Source organism: Rana temporaria, chromosome 1 (genome assembly GCF_905171775.1).
Source record: "Rana temporaria chromosome 1, aRanTem1.1, whole genome shotgun sequence".
NCBI lineage: Eukaryota > Metazoa > Chordata > Amphibia > Anura > Ranidae > Rana > Rana temporaria.
Genome location: NC_053489.1, coordinates 378,846,733 through 378,864,744, shown reverse-complemented (window position 1 = coordinate 378,864,744; position 18,012 = coordinate 378,846,733). Strand labels below are relative to the sequence as shown.

Sequence of the window (18,012 nt, the reverse complement as noted above, 5' to 3'; positions counted from 1 at the left end):
GCCCGAAAGGGAGTGCCACAAATTGGAAATGACGCTGGGCCATTGTAAAGCGGAGAAATCTTTGATGTGGCTGAAAAATTGGCACATGAAGGTAAGCATCCTTTATGTCTATGGACGCCAGAAAGTCGTCCTTCTGGAGTGCGGCGGCTGCTGACCGAACAGATTCCATCCGGAAAGAACGAACCCTTAGGTAAACGTTTAAACCCTTTAGGTCCAAAATTGGCCTGACATCGCCATTGGGCTTTGGAACGGTAAACAGATTGGAGTAGAACCCTAGCCCTTGCTCTTGGGCTGGTACTTCTACTATCACGCCCTGGCAAAGCAGATGATCCAACGCCGCTAGTAAAGAGGCCTTTTTTGTTGGATCGCTCGGTACCCTTGACTCCTGATAATGAGGTGGAGGAAACTTTAGAAACTCTAATCTGTAGCCTGTGGCCACGGAAGACCGTACCCATCTGTCGGGGATATCGGCTTCCCAAACCTCCGCAAAAAGACGAAGCCTTCCCCCCACCTTTGTGGGTGGGGGCGCCCCTTCATAAGGCAGACTTAGGGGCTGGCTTACGATACCACTGCTTCTTGCCCCCAGAGGCCTGTCCCTGCGACTTATTGTTAAAGTTTGATCTCGCAGGAGGCCGTCGATACTGCCTGGAATTGGAGGGCACCGGAACAGGGGAGAGCTGCTTTTTAAACGCAGGTCCCCGAAACTTCTTTTTGACCGGTAACAGGGTACTTTTGCCACTCGATATAGTCTGAATATATTTATCTAGATCCTCTCCGAAGAGTCGACCTCCATGGAAGGGAAAACCTGCCAGAAGCTTTTTGCATGGGGGCTCAGACGCCCAGTTCTTTAACCATAAGAGCCTTCTCATGTGTACTAAAAATAGTGACAAACGAGACGCCTGCTGAATGGAGTCCTTTATAGCATCCACCGCAAAGCACAGGGCTCTAGGAATATCCGATAACTCTTCTGCCTGCTGGGCAGGAATGTCTTTAAGCATCTGTTTAGTCTGGTCGGTTAACGCTTGACAAACCCCAATAGCAGCCACTGCTGGCTGTATAACTGCACCTGCCGTAGCAAAGGATGCCTTTAAAAGTGTCTCAAAACGCTTATCTACCGGTTCTTTAAACATCTGTATGTTTTCCACCGGGCAAGTTAAAGATTTGTTTACACAAGAGATGGCGGCATCCACAGCTGGGAGAGCCCACCTCTTGGAAAATTTTTCTTCCATAGGGTAGATGGTGGAAAATCTTTTAGGTGGTAAAAAGATCCTATCTGGTTGTATCCAATCCTGAAAAATCAGTTCCTCTAAAAGAGGATGGACCGGAATAACAGCGCTGCTCAAAGGCGCTTTCAATGAACCTAAGGATGATACCGCCAAAGCCTGAGGCTCCGGTAAGGGCAACTTGAATGCCAAGCGGACCATGTCTGTTAATGACTGAATCCACAAGCTCTCTGCATGGGAGGTCGAGACTGGCTCCTCATAAGTAGACTCCTCATCCCCTGAACCCTCATGGTCCTGGGAATGATTTTCCTGAGCTTCTAATTCTACGAGGGAGAGAACCTCAGCATCTGGGGGTACACCCCCCGGTGATGGAGACCTAGTCCGCTTCTTGCCCGACATGGAATTGACTATCATAGTTGCCAATCTCTTCTCTAGTCCTCCCAAGGAAAGGGCTAGCATTTCCTCTGTGACAAACACAGGGTTGGGTGGATCTGAACTAGCCTCAACACCAGATCCCCCTAATGGCTCAACCAAGGCACCCACTACTGGAATAATTTGTGGGGAGAGTACAGGCATATCCCGACTCGAACCTTCAGAATCTGAGGGGGAACCCCTTTGTCCTCTGGCACCTCTTGCCATTTCCCCTGATCCTGATGCTTTGGAAGCCATGGTACAATACCGAGGCACCCCTACTTACAACAACTGACTGATGTAGGTAGGAGAAAAAACTATGCGGTTTTAAGGGGACAGTAGTAACAACTAATGCCCAAAAAACCCAATCGGGAGACCAATATGTGTTCCCTATTTTTTTTTTCAATTATGCATATATCCTTTTTTTTTTTTTGGGATTTTTTGGATCCCGAGTCCTTTTCCCTTTTTCTACGGAATCACATTGTCTCCCCACAAGAGATATTGCAAGAATCCACCTGCTGTAAGGAATCTTTAGGCTAGATTGAAAAAAGCTAGTTCTGTTTGTCAGAACTGCAATACTCCCTTGCGCCACTGTGCATCAGGCTTGCACTGCTGCCGCTCTGTGTCCTCCTCTCCTGAGCTCAGAAATGAACTGAGCCAATACAGCACAGAGGAAGGGCCCCTCTTATGAGATCCAACGTCCCGCCCCCCCTCTAAAAACGGCGCGAATTTCGTCTTTTTTTTTTATAAATCGCTGTGCACGCGCCCGCGCGCGTGCCCGTGTCACGGGGGGCCATGAGTGGAAGCAGCATGCTGCAGGGATGCAGGAGAGAAGACAAGACACAGAGGAAACATCCGCACAGCACCCGGTCAGGTAAGAACCTTCAGGTAGGTGCAGACACCTCCCTAGTTCAGGGTAAAGAGTAGGCACACACTAATACCCCACCTAGCGCCCAGCCAGATAGAACCTGCAACACATAGACCAGGGAGATCACACATATGGGGAGTAAAAACACAGACCATCCTGTCTTACACAGACATAGTGGCCCCAGACTGCCAATGCAAGAGCATACTCAGGCAAACTCCCCCAAAAGATCCCCCCTGGAGAGCCTGCTGCCGAACCAAGTTCCGCAGACCCCCCCTTTCTTACCTGCTCCATGCCGCAGGACCTTGCACAGCAAGTGGTATAATCTTCCCCCATCTCCGTGGGTGGCGTCTAGACCTTCAGGCCCTAGGGTCCTTTGAAGGAACCCACTGTCCTGGACCCATATAGCATCCTGGCAAACAGGGACTTTAGGCACCCCAAAGGGTTCCAAGTCCTGGGCCCAGGATCCAGCTCTCTGAAAGAGAAGCATTATGGGCAAAACCCCCTAGCTAGGGGCCCGGGTACTGTCCACTTTGGCTCTGAGGCACCTTGGACAGATCCGGTTAGCCTGCCTTGATCCCAAGGATGTAGAGACAAGCTATTCCATGACCAACACCTAAGACACTGGCGAAAAAACTGAGGTACTCCTCCTATGGAAGGGGGTTATATAGGGAGGGGCACTTCCTGTTTGAGATTGCCAGTGTCCATCACCTGAAGGTACTCCATATAACCCACATAGTAATGAATATGCCGCTCTGTGTCCCGTGATGTACGAGAAAGAAAAGTGAAAAATTACATTAGAACTGCTGTTAACTTGTAATGCTTAACTTGTAATACCAACGGCCACCACCAGATGGCGCCAGCTTACACATCTGGTGGTAATAACTTGTAATACCAACGGCTCACCACCAGATGGTGCCAGCTCACCAAAAAAAGCCAAGTCGCCAGGACCCTATTTCTAGTCGCCATGGCGACCTGGCGCCCGGGATTTGTCGAGCCCTATGGTAAAACCAGTTAGGGAAAACTATGCCCACTCCGTGAGTGTCTGGGACACCAGCGCCCCAACTATGGTTGGGCGTACCGCTGAACCTACTACAGTGTATAGGTTACGGGATATCGACTCTGCCTTCTTGTCCGCCAGGTCCTTGAAGGCAGGAGCCCCCTTCACCGGAAGGGTGGTAAGCTTGTCTTGTCTGGACACAGGAGGGTCCACTATGGGGGGCGAGGTCCATTTCTTTAAGAAACTCTCCTCCGGTGGGTAATGTACCGCTAGGCTTTTTAGGTACAAAAAAGTTTTTGTTGTCTATTCCATTCCTTGTATAAAAGTTTGTCTAAATAAGACACACAAGGGAACACTTTAGCAGTGCGGGTCGCCTTACGGAACCCAAAGGGGACCGGCGCTTCTACAGACTATTTTTAGGGTATCTCGCACTGCGGTGACAAGGTCACTCACCAAAGCCTTCTTGCGAGCTAACCTGGGTCGAGTCATCCTCACTGTCTGGCCACTCTAGGTCTGCACCGTCAGATACCTCAGAGTCAGGGTCTAGTGGTAGCTAGACCTGGCTCCGTATCAGAGTTGTCCCCAGAAGATGGCAGGGGGAGGGGACGCTTTTTGGCCCCCTGTTCTTCCACGCACTGATTCCACCTTGGCAATGAAGGCATCTAGGTATGCCGACATAGCGTCCACCGATACATCGGGTACAGGGGCATAAATTGCCAGCTCAGGTGTTTCAGGGAAAAAACGTCTGTTTCTGATGCCATGCTGCCCACACGCTTGACACAGGGATTCCAAGCAAGGTGGACAACCCACCCTCGTAACTGCAGCAAAGATGAGGGGTACCCCCCCCCCCCCAGAGTACTCACCACCCTGGAACCAGCAGTGCCGTTTAGCTGAGCTGCTCCATGTCTGCTGAATATAACTGTCAGTCTGCCGAATGGCTGCCATCTACAAGGCTGCTGTCCTTATAAGCTTGTTTGCTAGTCAGCAGCGTGTGTCTGTTTGGCTGGCTGCTGATTTATAAGATGGCCGCCGCTGCGCTAAGGCGCTAGAGGTCAAGCATACTGAGGCCCCAAAAGCATGGCCGCCAGTGCTGCAATACTTGCATGCGCTACAAAGAAATGGCCGCGGAGCGGGACGCTAGAGGTCCCAGTTTCATGGGGAAATGCTGCTGGAGGATAGCAGTTCCAAGCGCCCTTCTGGGGGCGCTCCGCGCAGGCCGCTGAGCGGCCGGGAGACGTGGTACAGCCCCCCCTTGGGCGCCGTGAGAGCAACACCTCCAGCGCTGGGCGGCTACAAGAAAATGGCTGCCGTAGTGCATATAGACCCCAGAAGTATGGCCAACTATAGAGGCCAACAGTGGCTACAAGAAAATGGCCGCCAGGTATACAAACAATCCAGCATGGTCACAGAAAAAATGGTCGCCAGACACACAGCAGCAGAATCTCTTATGCAGCTCTCTACATTGAAAGAGGGAAGCAGCAGCCGACAACATGGACACAAGTAAGCAATATCTATGCACTTATACTTTATATTGGTTCTCAGGTGGAGCTCCCCAGGGCAACCCCCACCTCAGCAGTCTAGGGAGGAGGGAAGGGGAAGGAGGGGAGAAGGGAAATAGAGCCCTTCACTCACCTCTCCAGGGAAGCCCAGCTCTGTTTTCTTGCCGAAGCAAGGTAGTAGTACTTACCCTCCCGTCTTTTATGCTGGAGCATCCTGGACAGTGCATCTTCCGCATGGTAACTGAGATGACTGTCGGCCAGGCTATTGTGACTCGGCCCCGTCTTTATGCAAGCCCTGGAGCGCATAGCTCAGCGGCCACCTGTAGAGCGGCGGGCATGTCGTGGACGACCCAGTGCGCAGCTACGGTCGGCACACACTCGATTGCCCGAAACTGGGAAGAATACAAGGATCTAGGATCCAGCCTGTCGCCCAGTCGGCAGTTAATCGAAGATCGCAGGAAAAAAAAGAAAAAAAAAAAACACACACAGAATGTTGAACTAACAGCCTTCAAGCCATGGGCCTGAAGGGAGCCAGGTCTTCTCCTGAAACTAGGCAGAAAAAAAACTGATCTGCTAGATGCAGAGAGAAGGGTTCTACCCAGAGGGCCCGCCCCTCATATGTGGTGCCTGAGAACCTTTGAAACCTTATGGCATGGGAGATCGCATGCATAATTTTTTCAATCTTTGTTTTTCACAGTTTTATTTTCTGCGGTATGTCCCTGGGTTGGTGGGGAATATCTGTTTAAGCATTCGATCCAACATCAGTTAGGACAGTATTTCCATTCAGAGCACTCTCCCAACATTCCCTGGCTCTCCCTTTGAATACATGATGGGCTTTCATTGCGGACGTCCAGGGGTACACATCAGCATGGTTGGCATTCACCTATTGCTGAAACCCTGTAGAAACGAGGATGTTATGTCTGTCCACAATTTTTGTGGCGTTCCCAGAGGGTGGCACTGTGCTATGGGTTCACTTGCGTGCTCCAACATCTGCCGACGACTACCCATGTCGTCACTATGAAAACCCAGATGCGCACTGTGGGTGGAGAGCTTTGTCCTCCACCAACCCACTTTACACGCGCACTTCCAGCCAGGCTTTTTCCAGGCAGGAAAACCATCACCTCCTACATTGGTCGACACTTACTGACGTCGGCAGGTGCGTGTTGACGGTGTGAAGTCACACGCTACGCCTCCATCTAACACACACACACACACACACACAGGGAATATAAATAGACCCACTGGTTTTCTGGGAGTCACACCATCCTTGGATTTACAGACAGGTAGAAATCTTACCTTTGAACTTGCCAACTCATCTATCCTTATACGATACCTTTCTTGACTACAATCTGTTTAGATTTTTCGTTTTTAGAGGGCTTTGGCCTGTTACGGCAACGTTTATTTTGATGCAAAGTCTATAATTAAATAGCAGCTTTACATCAAGCAGGAAATCATAAATGGAGAGCAAGAGTAATAGTTTTTGCAACGTTTTGCCATACAGCCGATATGGGATATCCATTAATCTGTCTTTTTGCTGAGACCGACAGATTTACTAGCCCAAACCTTTTTCAATATTCCCCCCGTCTGCAATAAATGTCATCCCGGACAATCAATGCTCCCAGATTAAACGATACACGTCATAACAGCATGTAAGCATATTACCCATCATTTCCTAATACGGTCTAAATCGCATTGTTGTACAAGTACTAGTTTAAACAGACTATACAATTATATATCTGTCATTTCTCTAGACATATACCGTTTTGGATAAAGAATTGCATACAAGAAGCATAATATTCCCCATTTTGATAGGCCCATCCGGTTTAAATGTGACAGCCATGGGTTTTTCCATGTGTCCGATGGGATGCTCTGACGTCAATTTCATGATTACTCTTCGAATATCCCACAAGAGGACTCGGGAGCAAAATTTTTATGGGTTTCTATGATTACTCAGGTACTACCATAGAATGCTTATTTAGGATCTGACGAAAACCATTTTATAATTATGAAGAAGTTGTTTGATAAATATGTATTAATAAATTTGTGTATACTTATTTATTACATAAGAGTCCATACATGTTCCTGAAGAAGCATGTAAAACAAAGTTTGTGACTCTTTATATGGAAGAAATGTATTTTGATGTACCGTATTTGCCGGTGTATAAGGTGACCAGGCGTATAAGACGACCCCCTAATTTTACAGTTTAAGATTTGCCTGTACACGGTATAAGATGATTCCCCTTCCTAGGCTTCTAAAGCTTCATATTTCTTCCTTCTGGAGCCATATTCTTCTTCATTCTTGCTGGAGCCAATCACAGCGAGCGATGCATTCTATTAATGAATACAAAGCCTGCTTGGATTGGCAGAGGCTGTATCAGCTCACGCCTCTCTGACTCTCAAAGCCAATCCGAGCAGGCGACTATATGTAGCCTGCTTGGATTGGCAGAGGTTGTTACTCAAATCCTAGCAGGCTCTGTATTCATTTGAATACATTGCTCACCAGGATTGGCTAAGCGGTATATACTGTATGTAGCTGAAGCTACATACAGTATTACCGCACATCCAGCAGGCATCCGAGCAGCTGACCAGCGTATAAGATGACCCCTGCTTTTTGGCCAGTTTCTTTCAGTGTAAAAGGTAGTCTTATACGCCAGCAAATACAGTACCCCCTTTTTTCCTTACTTTGCTGCTAAATTGTAAACAAATATATACTTTAACCACTTAAGACCCGGACCAAAATGCAGCTAAAGGACCAGGCCCCTTTTTGCGATTCGGCACTGTCGCTTTAACTGACAATTGCGCGGTCGTGCGACGTGGCTCCCAAACAAAATTGGCGTCTTTTTTACCCACAAATAGAGCTTTATTTTGGTGGTATTTGATCACCTCTGCAGTTTTGATTTTTTGCGCTATAAACAAAAATAGAGCACCAATTTTGAAAAAAATTCTATATTTTTTTACTTGTTGCTATAATGAATATGCCCCAAAAATATATATAAAAAAAAAAAAAAAAAAAAAAAAAAAAAAAATTTTTCCCCTCAGTTTAAGCCGATACGTATTCTACCTATTTTTGGTATTAAAAAAAAAAAAAAAAATCGCAATAAGCGTTTGATTCGTTTGTGCTAAATTTATAGCGTTTACAAAATAGGATAGTTTTATTGCATTTTTATAAAAAAAAATTTAACTACCAATAGCGGCGATCAGCGATTTTCTTTTCGTGACTGCGACATTATGGCGGACACTTCGGACAATTTTGACACTTTTTGGGACCATTGTCATTTTCACAGCAAAAAATGCATTTAACCACTTGCCGACCGTGCACCGTCATAATACGTCCACAAGATGGCTCTCCTGGGCGAGATCACGTATTATGACGTCCGGCGCGTGAACGGCGATGGGGCGCGCGCGCCCCCCCCGCCGTTCCCGATGATCAGATTCGATGCAGAACTGATCAATCACCAGGTCCAGGCCAATAAAATCTGGCCTGGACCTGGTGATCGCTCTAACCAATGGTTGTCTTCCCCTGGCAATGTTTTGTAAACATTGGCAGGGGAAGTACTGCTCTCTCCCTCGTGTCGGTCTTTCCGTTCCAGACCGAGAGGGAGAGAGCATCTAACAGTGAGTTGCACAACACTACACTGACACCAGGTCACATAGGCACACATTTAACCCCCTGATCACCCCCCGATCACCCCCCAAATTAACCCATTCACTGCCTGTCACTGTCACCCAGTACAGCAATCAGATTTTTTTTTGATCGCTGTACTAGTGTCATTAGTGACAAAAATAAGTGTTAGGGTAATCAGTCTTAGGCCCTAAATAGTCTAGGGACCCCCCCTAACCCCCCCTAATAAAGGTTTAACCCCATCATTACCCCCTGTCACCAGTGATCACAGTATAAGTGTCACCGGTGACGCAGTTTAGCTAGTTAATTTTTTATAGCATCAAGGCACCCGCCATATTTTTTGCAATAAAGTTTTAACCCCCTGATCGCCCGGCGGGTGATCAAAGTTTGGTTTTAGCGCCAGATAGGGTCTGCGTCGGCCAATAGCGCTAACACCCACGCACGCACCATACGCCTCCCTTTAGTGGTATAGTATTTGATCGGATCGATACTTGATCTGATCAGATCTATACTAGCGTCCCCTGCAGTTTAGGGTTCCCAAAAACGCATGGTTAGCGGGATCAGCCCAGATACCTGCTAGCACCTGCGTTTAGCCCCTTCGCCCAGTCCAGCCCACCGAAGTGCAGTATCGATCGATCACTGACACAAAAACACAAAAACACATAACTGCAGCGTTCGCAGAGTCAGGCCTGATCTCTGCGATCGCTAACAGTTTTTTTGGTAGCGCTTGACTCGGTCACTAACAGGTCAGGTGCTTTTTTGCCTGTGAATCTCACCACTGTACCCCTAAATTTAGAGCCCAAAATGGCAAATCGATGGTACAGTGATGAAGAGGCCTACTTGTTTATGAGCCTGACAGATAGTGATGAGGAGGTCACGCATCTGTCAAATTCTTGCTCAGAATACGATCCTGTAGACGACAGTGGCTCCCTGACAGATAGCTCTGACGACGGAGTGGTCCCTGCTAGGGTCAGGCGTACCAGACCCCGATCTTCTGCTGTCGCTGAGGTGCAAGAACCGCAGGGCTCTCGTATGGAGGAGAGAAGTACTAGCGCCGCTATTCCTTCTGGTGAACTGGCAAGCACCAGCGGCCTAGTACATCCTGGTCATATATCCAGCACTGCAGTAACACTTGGTGACGTGGCGAGTCCCATAAGTGCAGTTCAAGCTGGAGAGGTGGCAAGCACTAGTAGTGTCCCGCTGCCACCAAGAAGAAGAAGACAAAGACAGGCCCGTCCCCATAGTGCCCTTCCTGCTGCATTCGCCAATCCTGATTGGGTACCCACCACTTCTGCAGCACCCGTACTTCCCCCATTCACTGGCCAACCCGGAATTCAGGTGAATACAGTTGATTTTACTTCGCTGTATTTCACGGAAGATCTCTATAGATCTATTGTGGACCAAAGCAATTTGTACGCTGGTCAATTCATCGCCGCTAATCCCCAGCTGTCCCTTGCCAGAGATTGGAAGCCAATTACGGTTTCCGAATTTAAGATCTTTCTGGGCCTTTCCCTCATCATGGGCATTACTAAAAAGAGTGAGCTGCGGATGTATTGGTCCACGCACCCAGTTCACCATATGCCCATTTTCTCTGCCTCCATGACCAGGACACGATACGAGCAGATCTTGCGGTTCATGCATTTTAGTGACAATGAACTCTGTCGTCCTCGGGGAGACCCTGGATTCGATCGGCTCTACAAAATTCGGCCCCTCGTAAACCACTTCAACGAACGGTTTTGCAGCCTTGTATAATCCCCAACAAGTTGTCTGCGTTGATGAGTCCCTGGTTAAGTTTTCTGGCCGCTTGTCATTCAAACAATTCCTTCCCAGCAAGCGTGCCAGATACGGGGTCAAGTTGTATAAGCTCTGTGACAGGGCAACAGGCTATACATCTAGCTTTATGGTTTACGAGGGAAAAGACAGTCACGTAGAGCCGGAGAATTGCCCTGATTACATAGGGAGCGCTGGTAAGATAGTGTGGGAATTGGTGTCACCCTTATTCGGAAAGGGGTACCACTTGTACGTGGACAATTATTACACAAGCGTGCCACTTTTTAGTCACCTTTTTGATTATGGAATTGGCGCATGTGGCACCGTGCGACCTAATCGCCGGGGCATCCCCCAACGGCTTGTAGAATCCCGTCTTAGTCGGGGGGAGAGAGCCTGCTTACGGTGTAATAATTTGTTAGCAGTGAAGTGGAGGGATTCACGGAATGTTTTCGTTCTGTCCACGCTTCACGCAGACACGGCAGTCCAAATTCCTACGGCGACTGGTGTTGTGGAGAAACCCCTCTGTATCCACGAGTACAACCTTAACATGGGAGGGGTGGACCTCAATGACCAGTTGTTGGCGCCGTACCTAATTGCCCGGAGGTCCAAACGCTGGTACAAAAAAGTGTCAGTTTATTTGTTTCAATTGGCTTTGCTGAACGCTTATGTGCTATACAGAGCTTCAGGACGGACTGGATCCTTCCTAAAATTCCAGGAAGAGATCGTCGAAGCCCTTCTGTTTCCAGATGGTGCTGTGCCCCACCTTCCCAACGCAAATGCAGTGAGCCGGCTGTATGAGAGGCATTTTCCTTTTGTCCTCCCTGGTACCCCTACCCAAAGATCCCGCCAAAAAAGATGTTGTGTCTGCAGCAAACTCGGATTTAGGCGTGACACCCGCTTTTATTGTCCCGACTGTCCTGACCAACCTGGTCTCTGCATTGGTGTATGTTTCAAACGCTACCACACACTAATTGAGTTTTAGCGTAGGGTACAGCACCACACAGTCCTAGGCACACCAACACAGGGTCTCGGAATATGTGATGGCCATCACATTTTGAGAGACCATAATCTGCAACGTTCAGTTTACAGTTTTCTTACAGTTTTTATAAAAGTGAAAAAAAGTGGAAAAAAAATTAAAAAAACACACAAAAAAAATATAAAATAAAAAATCCAAAAATAGTTGTGGTTGTATTTTTCTCCTCTCTTTATTGTTCTCTTATGTTCACTCTCTACTGTCCACTCACTATTGTTCTATATCTATTCTCTCTATTTTTACAATGTTTTATTGTATTTGCTTTGCAGGTATGGTATGTTATACTGTAATGTTTGTTTTATTGTTAACCATCATTTGTTTAGCAGGTACGCCATTCAGTTGCATCGCGGATTTATTTAGCGTGACAGCAACAGCGTTTGCTCCCACGATTTATAAAGCTGTGACTCCAACGCTGTAGGAGGTGATTTCACCACCACAGTTAAAAAAAAAGCATATATGCCCGAAGCATGGGGGCATTAGGGGCGGAGGAGCGATTTTGCTCCTAATGCCGCGTACATACGGTCGAAATTCCGACGGAGGCTTGCCCGTGGAAAAGTTCGACCGTGTGTATGCGGCATAACTTTTTATGCGGGAGGATGCCCCCATGCTTCGGCATGTATATTCTTTAGGCACAGGTTGCGTTAAAAAATGTTTTATTTTTTACTGTTTTTATTTTTTTGGTATTTGCTTTGCAGGTATGGTATGGTAAGATCTTAATGTTAAAATGTAATGTTACTTTGTTATAATGTTAACCATCATTTGCTTAGCAGGTACGCCATTCAGTTGCAGCACGGATTTATTTAGCGTGACAGCAACAGCGTTTGCTCCCACGATACATAAAGCCGCGACTCCAACACTGTGGGAGGTGATTTCACCACCACAGTTAAAAAAAGAGCATATATGCCGAAGCATGGGGGCATTAGGGGCGGAGGAGCGATTTTGCTCCTAATGCCGCGTACATACGGTCGAAATTCCGTCGGAAGCTTGCCCGTGGAAAAGTCCGACCGTGTGTATGCGCCATAACTTTTTATGCGGCGTACATACGTGTGTGAGCGGCATAACTTTTGTGGGAGGATGCCCCCATGCTTCGGCATATATAAATGGTGCATGTATGCCCATCATTAGAAGTGGGTGGATGAAGGGAGGTATTCTAATGGTGGGCATACCCACCGATCAATCTCTTTTTTTCGTTCAGCCAACAGGCTGCATGAAAAAAAAAAAAAAGATTACAATACATGTCCAACAAGAACCATCAACGTATGGTATGTTGCTGGACTTTGAATGGTTATACCAGAATGATGCCTGCGGGTTTAGGTATCATCTTGGTATCATTCTTTTCAGCCAGCGGTTGGCTTTCATGTAAAAGCAGTCCTAGCGGCTAATTGGCCTCTAAACTGCTTTTACAAGCAGTGGGAGGGAATGTCCCCTCCCCGGATATAAACCGCGCCATTGGGAAAGTGGAAAAACATTTTATCACACCGATCTTGGTGTGGTCAGATGCTTTAAGGGCAGAGGAGAGATCTAGGGTCTAATAGACCCCAATTTTTTCAAAAAAAGAGTACCTGTCACTAACTATTGCTATCATAGGGGATATTTACATGCCCTAAGATAACAATAAAAATTATAAAAATTATAAAAAAAGTAAGAAACAGTTTAAAATAAAATTAAAAAAGCAAATGAAATAATAAAAAATAAAAAAAAGCACCCCTGTCCCCCCCCTGCTCTCGCGCAAAAGCAAACATAAGTGTCAGTCTGGCGTCATATGTAAACAGCAATTGTACCATGCATGTGAGGTATCACCGCGAAGGTCAGATCGAGGGCAGTAATTTTAGCAGTAGACCTCCTCTGTAAATCTAATGTGGTAACCCGTAGAGGCTTTTAAAGGCTTTTAAAAATGTATGTAGTTTGTCGCCACTGCGCATTTGTGCGCAATTTTAAAGCATGTCGTGTTTGGTATCTATGTACTCGGCCTAAGAGCATCTTTTTTATTTCATCAAACATTTGGGCAATATAGTGTGTTTTAGTGCATTAAAATAAAAAAATATGTATTTTTGCCCAAAAAAATGCATTTGAAAAATCGCTGCGCAAATACTGCGTGGTAAAAAAAAAGCAACACCCACCATTTTAATCTGTAGGGCCTTTGCTTTAAAATATATAATGTTTGGGGGTTCAACTTAACTTTCTTGCAAAAAAATAATATGTTTTTATGTAAACAAACAGTGTCAGAAAGGGCTTTTTCTTCAAGTGGTTAGAAGAGTGGGTAATGTGTGACATAAGCTTCTAAATGTTGTTCATAAAAATGTCAGGACAGCTCAAAACCCCCCTAAATGACCCCATTTTGGAAAGAAGATACCCCAAGCTATTTGCTGAGAGGCATCTCGAGTCCATGGAATATTTTATATTTTGACACAAGTTGTAGGAAAGAGAATTATTATTATTTTATTTTTTTTGCACAAAGTTGTCACTAAATGATATATTGCTCAAACATGCCATGGGCATATGTGGAATTACACCCCAAAATACATTCTGCTGCTTCTCCTGAGTACGGGGATACCACATGTGTGAGACTTTTTGGGAGCCTAGCCGCGTACGGGACCCCAAAAACCAATCACCACCTTCATGCTTTCTAAGGGTGTAAATTTTTGATTTCACTCCTCACTACCTATCACAGTTTCGGAGGCCATGGAATGCCCAGATGGCACAAAACCCCCCCAAATGACCCCATTTTGGAAAGTAGACACCCCAAGCTATTTGCTGAGAGGTATGTTGAGTATTTTGCAGATCTTGCTTTTTGTCACGAAGATTTGAAAATTGAAAAAAGAAAAAAAAAAATATATATATCTTTCTTCATTTTCAAAAATAAATGAGCGCTGTAAAATACTCACCATGCCTCTCAGCAAATAGCTTGGGGTGTCTACTTTCCAAAATGGGGTCATTTGGGGGGGTTGTGTGCCATCTGGGAATTCCATGGCCTCCGAAACTGTGATGGGCAGCGAGGAGTGAAATCAAAAATTTGCGCCCTTAGAAATCCTGAAGGCGGTGCTTGGTTTTCGGGGCCCGTACGCGGCTAGGCTCCCGAAAAGTCCCACACATGTGGTATCCCCGTACTCAGGAGAAGCAGCAGAATGTATTTTGGGGTGCAATTCCACATATAACCATGGCATGTGTGAGCAATATATCATTTAGTAACAACTTTGTGCAAAAAAAACAAAACAAAAAAAATGTTGTCATATTCCAGCAACTGGTGGCAAGATATAAAACATTCCATGAACTCAAAATGCCTCTCAGAAAATAGCTTGGGGTGTCTACTTTCCAAAATGGGGTCATTTGGGGGGGGGGGTTTGTGCTATTTGGGCATTTTATGGCCTTCAAAACTGTGATAGGTAGTGAGGAGTGAAATAAAAAATTTGCGCCCTTAGAAATCCTGAAGGCGATGCTTGGTTTTCGGGGCACCGTACGCGGCTAGACTCGCAAAAAGTCCCACACATGTGGTATCCCCGTACTCAGGAGAAGCAGCAGAATGTATTTTGGGGTGCAATTCCACATATAACCATGGCATGTATGAGCAATATATTTAGTTACAACTTTTTTGTAATTTTTTTCTTTTTTTTTTGTCATTATTCAATCACTTGGTACAAAAAAAAAAAATATTCAGTGGGCTCAATATGCCCCTCAGCAGATTCCTTGGGGTGTCTACTTTCCAAAATGGGGTCATTTGGGGGGATTTTGTGCTATTTGGGCATTTTATGGCCTTCAAAACTGTCTTAGGTAGTGAGAAGTGAAATCAAAAATTTGCGCCCTTAGAAATCCTGAAGGCGGTGCTTGGTTTTCGGGGCCCCGTACGTGGTTGGGCTCCCAAAAGTCTCACACTGTGGTATCCCCGTACTCAGGAGAAGCAGCAGAATGTATTTTGGGGTGCAATTCCACATATAACCATGGCATGTGTGAGCAATATATCATTTAGTGACAACTTTTTGTAATTTTTTTTTTTTTTTTTTTTTATCATTATTCAATCACTTGGTACAAAAAAAAAAAATATTCAATGGACTCAACATGCCTTCAGCAGGTTCCTTGGGGTGTCTACTTTCCAAAATGGGGTCATTTGGGGGGGTTTTGTACTTCCCTGCTATTTTAGCACCTCAAGAATTGAGATAGGCAGTCATAAAATAAAAGCTGTGTAAATTCCAGAAAATGTACCCTAGTTTGTAGATGCTATAACTTTTGCGCAAACCAATAAATATACGCTTATTGCCATTTTTTTTACTAAAGACATGTGGCTGAATACATTTTGGCCAAAATGTATGACTAAAATTGAGTTTGTTCGATTTTTCTTATAACAAAAAGTAGAAAATATCATTTTTTCTCAAAATTTTCGCTCTTTTTCCGTTTATATCGCAAACATTAAAAATCGCAGAGGCAATCAAATACCATCAAAAGAAAGCTCTATTTGTGGGAAAAAAAGGACGCAAATTTTGTTTGGGTACAACATTGTATGGCCGTGCAATTACCAGTTAAAGCAGCGCAGTGGAAAATTGTAAAAACACCTCTGGTCTTAAGGCTGACAAATGGTCCGGTGGGAAAGTGGTTAAAATGCATTGTTTACTGTGAAAATGACAATTGCAGTTTGGGAGTTAACCACTAGGGGGGCGCTGATGTGTGACCTCATGTGCGTTTACAACTGTAGGGGGGTGTGGCTGTAGGTGTGACGTCATTGATTGTGTATCCCTATAAAAGGGATCATACGATCGATGACGCCGCCACAGTGAAGAAAGGGGAAGCTGTGTTTACACACAGCTCTCCCAGTTCTTCAGCTCCGGGGACCGATCGCGGGACTCCAGTGGCGATCGGGTCCGCGAGTCCAGTGGTCGAAGGTCACGGAGCTTCGGACTGGGTCGAGGGTGTGCGCCCACGGCTGGGCATTATACAGGTACGTGATTGTGCCCAGCCGTGACATTCTGCCGACGTATATCGGCGTTAGGCGGTCCATAAGTGGTTAATGAATATATGTTTTTTACTTATTCTTTAAAAAATCATTGATAAGCACGCAAAGGCCCACACAATCCTCCATTCCGAGGTTCTTTCCACCTGTTAAAAATGCAAGTCTAGTATGGGGTGAATTTTCTCTGGGCTTTGAAACCGTAAACTGGTCCAAATATTAGCCCTGAAAATGTTCCCTGCAGTAAAAGCACTCCAGAAGAACCAAGTCAGTCTGTGGGGCCCGCAATCTCACTAAAAAGGCAGGCAGATTAGAGAGCATAAACTGCAAAACTGCAGCCTGTACCCCTGAGACAGAACATCTCCGACCTATTAGATCAGAAATGCCCTGGATCTAGCTGGCAAAAAAAAAAGGCCTGCAGACTCCCCCTACAACAGACACAAGTTCATTTACACCTGCTGGTCAGGACAGAACCTGAGCAGAACCTCCATGAAAAAAAAAAAAAAGACTTGCTGGATAAGAATAGCCTTTTCTGCCCTTAACTTCCTCAAAAAAATAAAGTTCAATGACTTCAGTCTCCATCAAATCGAATCCTTTCCTGCCTCGGCAGACAATTGCTCAGCCATAAGATTCTGCACATCTCCAATGACATGGGTGGCCAGATTTGGTGCAAGGAGCCCACCAAATCGGTCTATACAGCAGCACAAATCTGCTGGGAAAAGCGTCAGTTTTTGAAGTATTGAGGGATCTGTCAGGATAAATCTGGAGTCACACCACATGTGCTTAGCCCACACTCCCAGAGTTTGGCAAACAACCATAGACACCAGTCAAATGGCTGCAGTCAAGCCTTTAACCACTTAAGCCCCGGACCAATATGCTGCCTAAAGACCCAAGGTGTTTTTACAGGTTCGGGACTGCGTCGCTTTAACAGACAATTGCGTGGTCGTGCGACGTGGCTCCCAAACAAAATTGGCGTCCTTTTTTCCCCACAAATAGAGCTTTCTTTTGGTGGTATTTGATCACATCTGCGGTTTTTAGTTTTTGCGCTATAAACTAAATAGAGCAGACAATTTTGAAAAAAATTTAATATTTTTTTACTATAATAAATATCCCCCAAAAACATATATAACATTTTTTTTTTCCTCAGTTTAGGCCGATACGTATTCTACCTAGTTTTGGTAAAAAAAATAAAAAAAAAAATCGCAATATCGTTTATCGGTTGGTTTGCGCAAAATTTATAGCGTTTTCAAAATAGGGGATAGTTTTATGCATTTTTTTTATTTAGCTACTAATGGCGGCGATCAGCGTTTTTTTTCGTGACTGCGACATTATGCGGACACTTCGGACAATTTTGACACATTTTTGGGACCATTGTCATTTTCACAGCAAAAAATGCATTTAAATTGCATTCTTATTGTGAAAATGACAGTTGCAGTTTGGGAGTTAAACACAGGGGGCGCTGTAACATTTAGTGTTCACTTGGTGTGTGTTTACAACTCATGGGGGTGTGGCTGTAGGACTGACATCATCGATCGAGTCTCCCTAATAAAAGGGATCACTCGATCGATGCGCCGCCATAGTGAAGCACGGGGAAGCCGTGTTTACACACGGCTCTCCCCGTTCTTCAGCTCCGGGGAGCGATCGCGACGGAGCG

The 18,012-nt window shown here is 45.7% G+C and overlaps 1 protein-coding gene across 1 annotated transcript in view; it reads right to left on the bottom strand.

Moving 5' to 3' along the window:
• Window positions 1-18,012, bottom strand: part of LOC120929136 (chromatin assembly factor 1 subunit A-B-like) — a 250,939-nt gene that overhangs the window by 59,888 nt on the left and 173,039 nt on the right. The gene's annotated exons all lie outside the window — the stretch shown is intronic.